General features: G+C 43.9%; 1 protein-coding gene across 4 annotated transcripts in view; it reads left to right on the forward strand.

Moving 5' to 3' along the window:
* The first annotated feature begins 10,719 nt into the window (after positions 1-10,719).
* Positions 10,720-14,875, forward strand: part of NFAT5 (nuclear factor of activated T cells 5) — a 126,525-nt gene continuing 122,369 nt past the window's right edge. For all 4 annotated transcript variants that reach the window (XM_054248481.2, XM_054248482.2, XM_035282047.3 and 1 more), the window contains exon 1: positions 10,720-11,128. The gene's annotated coding sequence lies outside the window, so the exon portion shown is untranslated. The remainder of the gene's footprint in view (positions 11,129-14,875) is intronic.

The raw sequence follows: 14,875 nt of genomic DNA on the forward strand, positions 1-14,875 counted from the left end.
ATCACTTGTTCCTTTGGAAGCTTTTCACTATTGAGGTATGTGAGTACCATGGAGAAAATATCAAGTCTATCTAGAATAAATTTGAACTCACTGGGCACCATACCTAAAGATGGTCCCCAGTAGGGAGGACCAAGTCTGATCTGGGGTTTAGGGTGGACCTGCTCATGAGGAGTAACACAGATCACATCTTCTCCTTTGCTTCTGGAGGAAAGCCTGCTGGAGCACCTCTCTACAGGCTTTTTCTCTTACTGAATGTTTCTTTCTGAATTTCCCTTTTTTCCATACTCTGTTTGCACTCAAAAAAAGCATTCATTTAATAGTTCAGAAGCGCTGAAGATCTACTTATTCCTGATCAGGTCAGGCTGTCAGGTCTGAGTTCAGATTATCCACAGCCTATACCATGTCTAGTTTTTAAATATTTTGGTCCCTAGGCCTGGACCAGGATAACCTTTAGGTCTATTATTACCCAAGTCTTCTATGAATGGAAGGTTTGCAAATTGATCCTCTTTAAAGAAATTAGACATATGGCTGCTTTTCTTTCTACAAGCTTTTTTTTTCTTTTTCCTTAGAATTGTTGGCCTGTAGGATTCTTGAACTTCTTCCACATTTAGTTATAAAAGTGAGTAGATAAAGGCTTAAATATTAGTACTCAAGTATGTTTGGAGTGAAACTGGGAATGCATGGTCATGTAGATTTGTTTCTTACCAGCTATGTTCATTTGAATTTCCTACTGGCAAAGTGTAAGTATAGGATTATTTCTGAGTAGAGTCTTTGCAGTTCCAGGTAATAAAGTATAAAGTCTTGCCAGGCAAGTGGCTCATGTCTGAAATCCCAGCACTTTGGGAGGCCAAGGTGGGTGGATCACCCGAGGTCAGAGTTCAAGACCAGCCTGACCAAAATGGTGAAATCCTGTCTCTACTAAAAATACAAAAATGAGCTGGGTGTGGTGGTTGGGTGCCTGTAATCCATCTACTAGAGGCTGAGGCAGGAAAATTGCTTGAACCCGGAAGGCAGAAATTGCAGTGAACCAAGATTGGGCCATTGCACTCCAGCTTGGGTGACAAGCGAAACTCCATCTCAAAAAAAAAAAACACCAAAAAACAAAAACAAAGGATAAAGTCTCTTGAGTGATTTATGCTTGGTGGCGTTTGCTTCTCTGTTAAATTTTCTTCTGATGGGTTAAGCTATTGGACTCTGTGCTAGTTTTGCATTACTATCAAGAAGTAGCTAAAAGAGGGATTTAAAAAGAAAAGAGGTTTAATTGGCTCCAATTCTGTAGGCTGTACAAGAAGCATGGTGCCAGCATCTGCTTGGCTTCCAGTGAGGCCTCAGGGAGCTTTTACTCATGGAGGAAGGTAAAGTGGGATCAGGCATGTCACATGGCAAGAGGGAGCAAGAGAGAGGAGGAGGTGCCAGGCTCTTTAAACAACCAGAGCTTGCATGAATTCAGAGCAAGGACTCACTTATTACCAGGACGAGGGAGCCAAGCCATTCATGAGGAATCTACCCCGTGACCCAAACACCTCCCACCAGGCCTCACTTCCAACTTTGGAGATTCCATTTCTCTTTTTTTTTTTTTTTTTTGTGACAAGAGTCTCACTCTGTTGCCCAGGCTGGAGTGCAGTGGTGGGATCATAGCTCACTGCAGCCTCAAACTCCTGGGCTTAAGTGATTCTCTCACCTCAGCCTCCCAAGGAGCTGAGACTACAGGCCCGGGCCACCACACTTGGCTAATATTTTAATTTTTTTTTTTTTTAAAGATGGGTCTTGCTATGTTGCCCAGTCTGGTCTTGAACTCTTGGCTTTAAGCAGTCCTCCTGCCTCGGTCTTCCAAAGCGCTGGCATTACAGGTATGAGCTGCCCCGCCTGGTCTGAGGATTATATTTCAACCTAAGATTTGGAGGTAACAAACATTCAAACCATATCAGACTCCACCGATGAAGTACCTGTTGGTTCATACAAGTTTCGAGTCTTTGTCTCATCATCTCCTTTTTCAGACTTTTCTCTTTTCCTTACTCTCAACATTTGAGCACTTCTGAGTTCTTCTGATTCTATTTGTATATCTTTTCTTTCTTTCTGATTTTTTAAATGGAGTCTAGCTGTGTTGCCCAGGCTGGAGTGCAGTGGTGCAGTCTCGGCTCACTGCCACCTCCACCTCCTGGGTTCAAGCGATTCTCGTGCCTCAGCCTCCCAAGTAGCTGGGATTACAGGCGCCCACCACCAGCCACCCGGCTAATTTTTGTATTTTCAGTAGAAATGGGGTTATACTGTGTTGGCCAGGCTGGTCTGGAACTCCTGACCTCGTGATCCACCTGCCTCGGTCTCCCAAAGTGCTGGGATTACAAGCGTTAGCCACCGCGCCCAGCTACTTGTATGTCTTACAAATACAATTCCTTCTTTACATTTTGTTTCCTGCTCTACTCTTTTTTTTTTTTTCTTTTGTGAGATGGAGTCTCACTCTGTCATTCAGGCTGCTGTGTGCAGTGGCGCGCTCTCAGCTCATTACAACCTCCACCTCCCTGGTTCAATTCTCCTGCCTCAGCCTCCCGAGTAGCTGGGAGTACAGGCATGTGCCACTACATCTGGGTAATTTTTTGTATTTTTAGTAGAGATGGGGTTTCACTGTGTTAACCAGGATGGTCTCGATCTCCTGAGCTTGTGATCCACCTGCCTTGGCCTCCCGAAGTGCTGGGATTACAGGCGTGAGCCACCTTGCACGGCCCTCCTGCTTACTCTTTCAGGCCTCATTGGCTGCTGACTGGTCTCTCTTTCTAGGCTCTCAGCTGCCCATTTACTCTCCACAATGCTGCCTCTGTTACTTCCCTAAAATAGAGCTATGGTCAGGTCATTTCCTCAAAAAATCTTCAATGCTCCCCAGTGCCTTCAGGATAAAGAATAAAATCCTTGGCATAATGTTTAATATCTTTCAACTCTGTCCTTGTCTTACCTTTAGAGTTGCTTGTTTCTTCTTCCATTCTCTTCATCTCTGTACCCAATGTCAACAGATGGCTATTATAACATTTGTTTCATTCTGTCTGGGTGCTAAAGCTGTGTGCTCGCAATGAATTATAAGCTATTTAAGGCAAGAATTGTGTTTTCTTTATTTTTACTTTCTCCGATACTGTATGACCAAGTGTGTTCACAATATATCAGAGAGAGAGACCCAGGAACTGTAATTCACTGTGTTGATTGCTATGCCAGCACTTTGAACAAAATGCTATAGGAACACAGAAGAGAGAATGATTAACATTGCTTGGAAGGGCTTGGGATGAATTCACAGAGAAAATGGTATCTGAGCTGGACTTTGAAAATAAAGTAAGATTTTTGCAGGTGGAGAAACTGAATGAATAAATAGATAAATATTGTCTGTAAGTAGGATCCCATTTTATCATCAGAGTCTAACACCTGGAGGCAGATCAGTCCCTTGTATGTTTCTTCCAGGTTTGGGGCCGTCCACATTTCCTTATGCAGCTGAAGTAAATGCTTTTCAGGTGAAATATGTTATTTCTAAAATCAGTCTAGTTTATCCAGTAACTTCAGCGCAACCCTTTAATTCTGGGGCTTAGTTGTGGATTACCAGTTCAACGATTTTATCATTGCATCCTTAATCTAAGTATTGAACCATAATCCTCTGCAAAGCTGAAAAAAAAAAAAGACACTCAATGTTTCTTTGACCATCCACTGACAAAGTCCAATGAAGCCCAGGTATTACATGGACTCTTCGCATCAACACATAATACCTGTGATGCATCACATTGTAAACATTTGCATGTCAGGACTTTGCCCTGCAACTGTCTGGCCTCTTTTAACCCCTGTGGGAAACTGCGGTTCAAGTGAAGAGATATCAGCTGTGGTAGTGGAGGAGGAGAAAGAGTGTGATGTGTGAGATGACTGACATTCCTCCTTCCCCTCTCTCAGCTCACTAAGAAAGCAAACTGATAATTTATTTCTAGATATCTGTACAAGATTTCTAGCATAGCACCTATCACAATGCTAAGTATACTACTATATTCCTCTTTTCAAAAAATCTTCATATTTATTTATTTATCTATTATTGTTATTTTTGAGATGAAGTCTCACTCTGTCGCCAGACTGGAGTGCAATGGTGTGATTCTGGCTCACTGCAACCTCTGCTTCCTGGGTTCAAGTGATTCTCCTGCCTTATCCTGCCCAGTAGCTGGGACTACAGACACGCGACACCATCTCCAACTAATATTTGTATTTTTAGTAGAGGCAGGTTTTCACCCTGTTGGCCAGGATGGTCTCAATCTCTTGACCTCATGATCCACTTGCCTCAGCCTCCCAAAGTGCTGGGATTACAGGCATGAGCCACCACACCTGGCCGCTGAGACGGAGTTTCGCTCTTGTTACCCAGGCTGGAGTGCAATGGCGCAATCTCGGCTCACCGCAACCTCCTCCTCCTGGGTTCAAACAATTCTCCTGCCTCAGCCTCCGGAGTAGCTAGGACTACAGGCATGCACCACCATGCCCAGCTAATTTTTGTATTTTTAGTAGAGACGGGGTTTCACCATGTTGGCCAGGATGGTCTCGATCTCTCGGCCTCCCAAAGTGCTGGGATTATACGCGTGAGCCACCGTGCCCAGCCTGTGCAAAATGTTTCTATCGCTTATACCTAGCATAGCTCCCAGCACCCATTCGTGGAATGAGAGAAGAGTGATTCCGATTCATGTAGAGGAATCTTTTTTTTTTTTTTTTAATCTTTTCTGGGTGATGAGTCTTTCTTTCAGAAAGCTTAAGCAGGCCAAAATTTTAACCTTTGTCCGAAGAAAAGAGATGCTTGTCAAAATTTGCATACACGTTTAGGAAGATTACAGATGTTTTGAAGCAAACCCATGGAGCTCAGAGGTCAAAACTCCCTAAATTAAGAGAGAGGGCAATAACCTTTACTAATTCATACTCTTGGTCAAACTAATATCACAGCTGAGGTGGGGTTACTAGACATAATAAATACCGTAATTATGTGTGGAAACAGCATTGTAGCAAATGCAATGTGGTGGTTTTAGAAACAGCGTTGTAGCAAATGCAATTTGGTGGTCTTCACAATGGTGATAGGTCAGTGTGAATAAGGACCTGCTTGCAGTTTTCATGTATAACTGAACTGCCTAGTGTTGTGATGATCTGGAGACATTATCTTCCTTTCTTTCTTGGATTCAATGGGATCAAGTATTTCCACTTTTCCATTAAAACTTCTCCTCCCTAACCTATCCTTCAAATTGCTCTGGCATTGGCTGGGTGCAGTGGCTCACACCTGTAATCCCAGCATTTTGGGAGGTCAAGGAGGGCGGATCACTTGATGTCAGGAGTTTCAGACCAGCCTGGCCACCAACATGGCAAAACCCTGTCACTACTTAAAAAAGAAATTGCTCTGATATATACCATTTACCTCCTTTCTTCTTGCTCATTGTGTCTTCCAGATGCAAAATGACTGTACTGTATTTCAGGACTTGCAATTATTCTAGATATTGAGAGACTTAATTGGTCTCTATAAGACTTTAGATGCAAACTCTGACTGAGACCAACTCATAAACTAAAGAAGTATGCCATCAAAGTGAACAAAGTGAACTGAATGCCTGATTCTAAGATTTTGGCTATTTAGAAGACACCAGGAGTGAGAATGTTCTAAACCTGATGCTAAATAGTATATAAACTAATTTCGCCTTCACAAATATTTGCTAGGCTAGGCATCATGGCTCACACTTCTAATCACAACATTTTGGGAGGCCAAGGAGGGAGAACTGCTTGAGCCTAGGCGTTTGAGACCAGCCTGAGCAACATGGTGAAACCCTGTCTCTACAAAGAAAAAAAAAAATTAGGCAGGCATGGTGGCACACACCTGTGGTTGCAGCTACTCAGAAGGCTGAGGTGGGAGGATTGCTTGAGCCCAGGAGGTTGAGGCTGTAGTGAGCCGTGTTCACTCCACAGCACTCCAGCCTGGGCAACAGAGTGAGACCCTGTTTTAAAGAAAAAAAAAAAAAAAAAGGAAGGGCTGGGTAGGGTGGCTCACGCCTGTAATCCCAGCACTTTGGGAGGCCAAGGCAGATGGATCAACTGAGGTCAGGAGTTCGAGACTAGCCTGACCAACATCGTAAAACTCCGTCTCTACTAAAAAACACACAAAATTAGCTGGGCGTAGTGGCAGGTTCCTGTAATCCCAGCTACTTGGGAGGCTGAAGCAGGAGAATCTCTTGAAGCTGGGAGGCAGAGGTTGTAGTAAACCCAGATCATGACATTGCACTCTGGCCTGGGTGACAAGAGCATCTCAAAAAAAAAAAAATTAATTAATTAAATTAAATTGAATGTTAAAAGAAAAAATATTTCCTAGAACATGCTATATGGGTAGAAATTGACACCTAAACATATTCAGAATTTGATTACAATTCCAGCACAAATGCAGTCACTACTATTTCCCACCACTATTAATTCTCCATTATTATTAAGGAGTGCTCCCATGGTGGGGCAAAAATAATTGTGGTCTAAACTTTTTTTTTGTTTTTGTCTTGAATTGTTCTGGAAATTTTCCTTTCAGATTTTGTGTTTGTTTAGCAGGTTCCTTACAATATATGTGTGACTAAAATTATTTTAACAGCTTTAATTGTATTACAATGACAAAGATTTGTAGATCTTGTGACAGCACATTCCTCTGTTCTGTATGAGTTTATTTAATTCCTTTTCAGTGGCTGATATTTGAACCTCTTTCATTTATAGTCATTCCAGCTACACAATTCACAAAGTGCCTAAACAAGTCCAGGAGGGGTTAAAGTACACACCACAAATATAAAAAGTGCCATTCTATTGCATAATCTACAGTCTTGTAGTTGAATCTGGGTTCTTGTGAAATTTTAATCAAGTGACTGGGGAAGGTGATATATGATTGGGAAGTAACAGAAAGGAATTCTACAAACTCCTAAATCTGCTCTATGTTTTGCTCGTGGTCCCATTATAATTTCAAAAGGAGGAAATTTCTAAATTCTGCATGCTTACAGTTTTACTTTTTGTTGTGAACAGAAAAAGTTTTATTTACTTATTTATTTTGAGATGGCATCTCACTCTGGTTGCCCAGGCTAGAGTGCAGTGGTGCAATGTTGGCTCACTGCAACCTCCGCCTCCCAGGTTCAAGCAATTCTCCTGTCTCAGCCTCCCAAGTAGCTGGGTCTATAGGTGTGAACCACCATGCCTGGCTAATTTTTTTTTTTTGTATTTTTAGTAGAGACAGGGTTTTACAATGTTGGCCAGGCTGGTCTCGAACTCCTGACCTCAAGTGATCTGCCTGTTTGGGCCTCCCAAAGTGCTGGGATTATAGGCTCAAGTCACCATGCCCAGTCAGAGGAAGTTTTGTTTTTTTTTTTAAAGACGGGGTTTCACCATGTTGGTCGGGCTGATCTTGAACTCTGACCTCAGGTGATCCGCCCACCTTGGCCTCCAAAGTGCTTGGATTACAGGAGTGAGCCACCACGCCCGGTCCAGAGGAAGTTTTATAAAGGTATATAGATGAAGAGGTAGTTTAAAAAATACATCATTAGACTATTTCAGATATCAAAGAAAAGGGGATGCAACTGAGACCTAAATGACCACAGAGGGAAATATGATTGGAACTAAGAATGGCATATAATTTACTAATGACACAGTGACCAGATAGTTATTTTTGATAATCTTGAATATCATGCAGGTCGCATTTTATTTTGTGATGACAGCAGAGCAAACACTGTTTACTAACGAATTTATTTGTGTTTTCAGTCACTGAAATTTGAAAGACAAAATGAAAATCTAAGTCTCTATGCTGTTGCAAAGTATGGCCAAGAAAACTAGCCACCTAAGCAGTTTTTCAGATAATGTGTTTTGGGCCAGGCTCGAGGGCTCATGCCTCTAATCTCAGCATTTTGGGAGGCCGAGGCAAGAGGATAATTTGAAGCCAGGAGTCCAAGACCAGCCTAGGCAATATACCAAAACCATGTCTCTGCAAAAAAGGAGTTCAAGACCAGCCTGGGTAATACAGCAAGACCATGTATCTACAAAATCAATCAATCAATAATAATGGAATGAATTAGCCAAGTGTGATGGCACATGCCTGTAGTCCAGATATTCGGGAAGCTGAGGTGGAAGGATTACTTTGAAGCTGGGAGTTTCAGTTTGTAGCTGCACTGAGCTATGACCTTGCCACTACACTCCAGCTTGGGCAACAGAACAATACTCTGTCTCAGAAGAAAAAAAAAAGAAAGAAAAAAAAAGAATATAGGGCAGATGCGGTGGCTCATGCCTATAATCCCAGAACTTTGGGAGGCAGAGGCAGGTCGATCACCTCAGGTCAGGAATTTGAGACCAGCCTGACCAACATTGTGAAACCCCATCTCTACTAAAAATATAAAAAAATTAGCCGGGGGTGGTGGTGGGCACCTGTAATCCCAGCTACCCAGGAGGCTGAAGCAGGAGAATCACTTGAACCTGGGTGGTGGAGGTTGCAGGGAGCCGAGATTGTGCCATTGCATTCCAGCCTGTGCAACAAGAGTGAAATTCCGTCTCAAAAAAAAAAAAAAAAGAATCTATTTCTATAAAAAGACAGGTGCAAGCAGTGGGAGTGGGCACTGATTTTTCAAATAACTATTTAGATATAATCCAAGTTTAATGCAGGACCTAATGAGGTGAGGCCTGAGGCTACAGAATCCTTCTCAGAATTCACAGCTGAGGTCAAGCCACCCTTTGGTGGGCCCCTTTTCACTTTGCTCTTACCTAATCAGGGGAAATCTGATTAACATACACAACGAAGCCTCATTGGGGGAAAAAAGGTCACAAAAGGGCAGAGAAGTATTGAGATAAAAAGGAAGAGGCCTTGCCAGTTCTCAAGTAATTAATTAGGGTCAGAGCAGTACTGGGGATTTCCTATACCCTAAGTTTGTGAACTGATTACATAGGCCTGGGGAAAAGGGATCTGCTCAGAGTGATTCACTCAACTTTCTTAGTATTGGTGGTGAATTGCATTTCCTCTCCACTACCCTACGTATTGACTAATGGATGGGGGACGTCTCCAAGAAGTGTGTTTACTCCAGTTCAAAAGCTATAGGATTTCAGTAGGCCTTGGCCTGTTGGACAATGTGAGGTTTGAATCTTCCTCCCTCTAATGAGTGGGGCTCTTATCAGTTATGAAGGGACTTCCCTTGGGACTTGTCACAACAGCATGCAGTGGAGATGGAAATGTGAAGGTAGTTTTCCTGTTCTCCTTTGCCATCTTGGGGTAGCTCTGAAAAGCTTTCTGAACCTCTGACGAGAGACTAATTTTCACAGGGTTGATTACTACACAGAATTCGGTGAAGACAATTGGGCAACCTGAATCAAATGTTGAGATGGAAAGATAGGTGAGCTCTGATGACACACACGTTTAAACTGTAGTTCTGCAAGTAAAACTTTGTAAAGGGCCCTGCCTCAGCGACATCTGCACTGGGGACCTCCTTTGCTGAGAGCTTCTTACCCCAACCGTAGCACTCCAAATCCTGAGGAACTGCTCAATTTCACGGGAAAAAGCCTCTATAATTTATATATATCTACCTATATATCTGTCTACACACACACACACACACACAAAACAACAGACTGATTTTCATGATTTGTAACCATCCTTGTATATAAAATTAAAAAAAAAACACTTCGAATAGCTTAAAAACCTTGCCCATGTGGCTTCTGACATCAGTATTTCACACAAGATTTAAATTACTTCCCAAGATGCAGACCCTGCACTCCACTGGATAATTCAGTAACTTGATTAAAATTTTCTCAGAAGTCTATTAGAATCAGGAAACGGTCTGCGGTGTGAGGATTTTAAGTGTTTGCAACGGAAACTTTTGCTCCACGAACAGAAAAGCAAGAGCAAAAACTCAATTAAATGCGTTCTTCCTCCATCCTTGCCTAGTCCAAAAGTTAAAAAAAAGAAAGAAAGAAAAACCTGGAAGAGTAGCGTTTAGGTTTGTTTTTTTTCTTTTTCCTCTAGAACAGCCAGGTGGATTCACATGATCCAATTTTTAAATTGTCTTGTGTCCCACTCCGAATAACCCGGATGCCCCAGCACAATCAGAAAGATCGTTTTTTTTTTTTTTTTTTTTTAAATAATTTCAGCCTCCAAAGGTGGGAGGAGTGTTGGGAGAAAAAGTAATTAAAAACAATCAATAACTTGAGGTTTTTGGGATACGGTTTGCCATTTCCTAATTAAGAAATTGCTTAGGCAGTCCCTTTGTAGACACTGCTATGAAAACTTCAAAGGGTTGGTGGCTGTCCAAGCGATGACACTTCGGTCCCCTGCGAGACCCAGGGCCAGGCAGGCCGGGCCGCGGCCCGCCGCCCGCCTCTGGGGTCCGTCCCCGGCTCGGGCAGACACCTCGCTTTCCTCTGCTCTGTCTCTTGCGCTCAGCTCCGCGCCGGGCCGGCCGCCTCAGGCTCGCCGCCACCAGATCGGTGCAAATACCTTTTCCCTCCCCGGGGCCCCAGCGCGCGGCCACCTCCCAGCCTCCCTCCCTCCGTCCCTCCGTCCCTGGCGGCGGGGCCCTTTCCCGGGTCGGGAACAGCAGCTCGGGCCGCGGCGGCAGGAAGCGAGGCGCTTGTTGCTGCTGTTCCCTGGCGCGCCTCCCCGCCCTCCGGGGCCGCCGGGGCTCTTCCGGGCTCCAGAGCGCTCCCCCCCTCCGCGCCTGCGCAGTGCCCCGCGGGGGGGCGGGGCTCAGATTCCTGTCAGCGGCGGCGGCGGTGGCGGCGACCGTCAGTTTTCGCTGAGGAGAAGCACGGAACGGACCCTTTGGCTATCCCCCTTCCCCTTCCCCGCCCTGAACCCCTCTCCTGGCCGCCGAGTATCAGTCCCTGTGGAGTTCCCCCTCCACCTCGCCTCCTTTTCCTCGGTCCTTGGCCCGGTGGAAGTCACTACCCTCGAGGAGGAGGCAGCGGCAGCCGCCCTCGCCTCGCCGCCCCCGGTTCGGTGCCCGCGGTCCCGGAGAGGAGGTGCCGCCGCCACCGCCGCTCCTCCCCTCCCGCTGCCCTCGGGCCGGGCTGGGTCGAGCTGCGATGCCCTCGGACTTCATTTCATTGCTCAGCGCGGACCTAGACCTGGAATCGCCCAAGTCCCTGTACTCGCGAGGTGAGTCAGGCTGGGGGGTGGGGCGTGGGGGCGGGGAGACCGGGCTTGGGGGAGACGGAGGGTCCCCGTCGGGGCTGGGGACGGCTGAGCCGCGACCCTGATGGCTTCTCTGGCCAGAGCGGGCAGAGGCCGATGGGGTCTGGGCGACGGTGGAGGGGGCGTGCAGAGCAGTGGCGGCCCCTCCCCCGCGGAGTCGCGGGTAGCTCCGGGCCCGGATTCTGTCGGCCCCCAGGGCTCTGCGGCACCGGGTCGCTCCTAGCAGTTTTCTGCCCTTCTGGCCCCGCCACACTCCGCGAGCCGCCGGCCTCGGCCTCCCGGGCTCGGGGATGGTCCCAGACTGGGCCCCGCGCTGGGACCGTCGCGATCGGGGAGCCGCGTCTTCTCTTACCGGGACCCTCCTCCCCAGCAAAGTTGCCCCCAAGCGGGCGTCGTGGCCTGGAGCCGGTTCTGGGTGCAGGGTCACCATTTTCCTCCCCTTCCAGCTTGTTTGTGCGCCGTCGTTCCACCCCCTCTCCCTCAGGCCTAATCCACTCCCTCCCCATGTTGGGACAGCCCCCCTCTACCAGGCGTTCTTCCCTTCCTCGTCATCTTCTTGCTGGAAAGGGCCCGAATTTTCTTTTTTTTTTTTTTCTCTTCCCACCTCCGTGGCATTCTAATTACTTCTCCCTTCTCTTTTACAAAGATGGGGGTGCCCTCTCTGGATTGGTTTTATTCCTCTCCTCTCCCATGAGGACCAGCTCAGGCACAGACGCTGTCCTTTGAGAATTTTCTCTGGTTTTCCGTTCAAGGGCTGGTTGCAGGGAGGGGGCTCAGAACAGAGATTTTTCATTTAAGACTTCTTTTGGCTAAGGCCTGCAGGGGATTCCCACCATCTGAAATAATAGCACTGAAACTGAGCTCTACTCAGGTGAAATTCCTATACTGGACACCACAAGAATGTGTCAGAACAGGTTTCCTGTGCAAGGGGCATCAAAACCAAAAAACTCCCACTGCGCTCTTTACCACTTTTAAAACACCGGAAGGGGGCAAAAAACTTAACTGGGTGGTTAACTATTAGTTTCACCGTATGAAAAAAAAAAAAAGTGCCATTGTGAACCCCCTTCCTGAGAAATTCTGCTTTTGGTTTGATGTATCCGTTCGCTTATTCCATCCCCTCCAAAAAAGGGGACTTCACCTTCATAGTAGCGTCTCTAAATTGTTAAGTGAATCAGTGAGATGGTTTACTCTGAAAGGTACTGGACTTTACAGACTGACCATTGATTTTGTACACAGAGTCCTACTTAGTAACTGTAGCCACTGTCTGTTGCTCCAATGACTTTAATTGGCAGCCACTATACTGTAGGATGTTTTTCGGGCAGCATTACTTGAAGTAGTTTAGAAATATTGTAGTTTTGAATGTCAAAAGAAAGACATGTCAAGAGATGATTCTTAGAGCAGGGCTAATATGTTAGAATTGAGTGCTAAAAATAGTCAAGACATTAGCACCATTTGGGCAGTAATCACCAGATAATTTTCCATGAAACATATACTTAATGAAAACCTAGGTTTAGCTTAGACCAGAGTAGAGGCAATTCAGCTTCTTCTGCGGGGAATATATTCACAAATATGGGCGTTAGCTCTTAAAAATACATTGCAGTTGGCCAGGAATGGTGGCTTACACCTGTAATCCCAGCACTTTGGGAGGCCGAGGTGGGTGGATCACCTGAGGTCGGGAGTTCTAGACCAGCCTGACCAACGTGGAGAAGCCCAGTCTTTACTAAAAATACGAAATTAGGTGGGCGTGGTGGCGCATGCCTGTAATCCTAGCTACTCAGGAGGCTGAGGCAGGAGAATTGCTTGAAGCCGGGAGGCGGAGGTTGCGATGAGCCGAGATCGCGACGTTGCACTCCATTCTGGGCAACAAGAGCAAAACTCCATCTCAAAAAAAAAAAAAAACAAATTGTAGTTATATAAGAGCTGTATGCTATCCTTGGCATTTTTTCCTCATTCAGCATAAAAAGTACCTTAATGCTTTTTGTGTTTTTCAGATTCTCTAAAGTTACACCCAACACAGAATTTTAATAGAGCTGACTGTTGGAAGGTCAGCAGAGTATCATTTTAAAGCATAGTGTGTTGGTATGCAAAGGCTTTCTCTGAAGTGGAGTTTAAATGGGAAAGTATGAAACTTTGCAAACTCACACAATATCGTTTTCTCCTGAACAGTCTGATCCTTCTTTTAGAGCAGCTGAATGTTTCAGTGGATTTTGTTGCTGCGTGTAATGTGCTTGTTGGCTGTTGTATCTTTGAGATACATTGAAAAAAATGTATCTCATTTGAGAATCATTGAAAAAAAAACATTTTAAATTGTGTGTTGGGTGTTCTACTTTAAAATTCCAACTCTTCATTTTAGCTTTTTATACACAAAATAGAATGTGAAAAGACCCAAAGATTAACATGAATATAAAAGAGTGACACCAAGCACATAGTTTGAAAATTCAGAATTTAGAACATTTATATGGTGAGCATTTCAAAATGATACGTTATTTATTTATTGCAAAAACATTGATGCCATTACTATTGCATTATACTTAAGGGTAAGGAAAGCCAAGTAATAGCAATGATGATTGAGCTATGCTTAGAAGAAAGAGTTTTAGAAAGTTCTGGAAATGTTGATAGAATCTGTAGATTAGTTTAAACAGCTTACACTTACTTAGAACACTTTTGGCTTTTGTGTGTGTGTGTTTTAACATTTTAAGACAAAATATTCTGTGTTGTTTTTGTAGATTTCGAAGTGATTTGACAATATGTCATCTTTAAATCTTTGTAATTCTCGAATTGGACAGCAAATATATTAATTTTCCAATTAGAGAGAAGAGAAACTGAGGCTGAAATTAAGAAACCAAAAAAAAAAAAAAAAAAAAAAAGTCCCACAGTAGAAGAAATAATACTTTCTGTGTTTTGGTTAGTGCTCTTTATCCAAAGCCAAGCTGCCGCAGTGAAATGTGCATGTAACCAGTAACAAACATTTTACTGTCTACTTTAAAAAGGCCCTAAATAAGTTTGACTTGAGAAGATTTTTGCCTCCCTTGGAGGTAGTCTAGGATAGTGGGGGGAATGTGGGTTTTTGCAGTTGAACTTAAATTTGAATATCAACTTAGCTACTTACTAGTTCTGTGACTTTGGGCAAGTGGTTTTACCTCTCTAAACTTTAATATTCTTCCTGTTAAAATGTAATTGTCTCTTAAATTTAGTGAGCCAGTGTGTATTAAAGTGCCTAGTATAACATCTGGCTTAATAAATGTTTTTTTCTTTTAGTATCAGCTAAATTGTTTTAACAGTATAATTTAGAACATATAAAATGTTCTCAAATTAATAATTGGTTATATTTGTACATATCAGAAGCCAGTAGATATGTATTAGTATGAAAATCAAATATTTTTAAAACTACAATTTGAAGTGAGAAATTTTTAGCAGTGCTTCTTAGTGAAGCAGATTTCTGGTTTTTATTCATATTCAATTTGTGACCATGTTGTAGAGACATATTTGTCTGTACAAACCCATCCCATTTCCTGGGCAACAGACCATAGATTGTCATAATCATAGAGATGATCAGGGAGGAGAAAGACTTGAAAAAAAAAGTGTTAATTATTTAAACAAATATTTTTAGTGAGTTGATGGAAATACAGACAACTGATTAGTATATATATTTACATGTTTATGCCTAAATACTTTCGTTAATTTTTCATTTTAGTTAAGAAGATTCTCAAT

Source organism: Callithrix jacchus, chromosome 20 (assembly GCF_049354715.1).
Source record: "Callithrix jacchus isolate 240 chromosome 20, calJac240_pri, whole genome shotgun sequence".
NCBI classification, from domain to species: domain Eukaryota; kingdom Metazoa; phylum Chordata; class Mammalia; order Primates; family Cebidae; genus Callithrix; species Callithrix jacchus.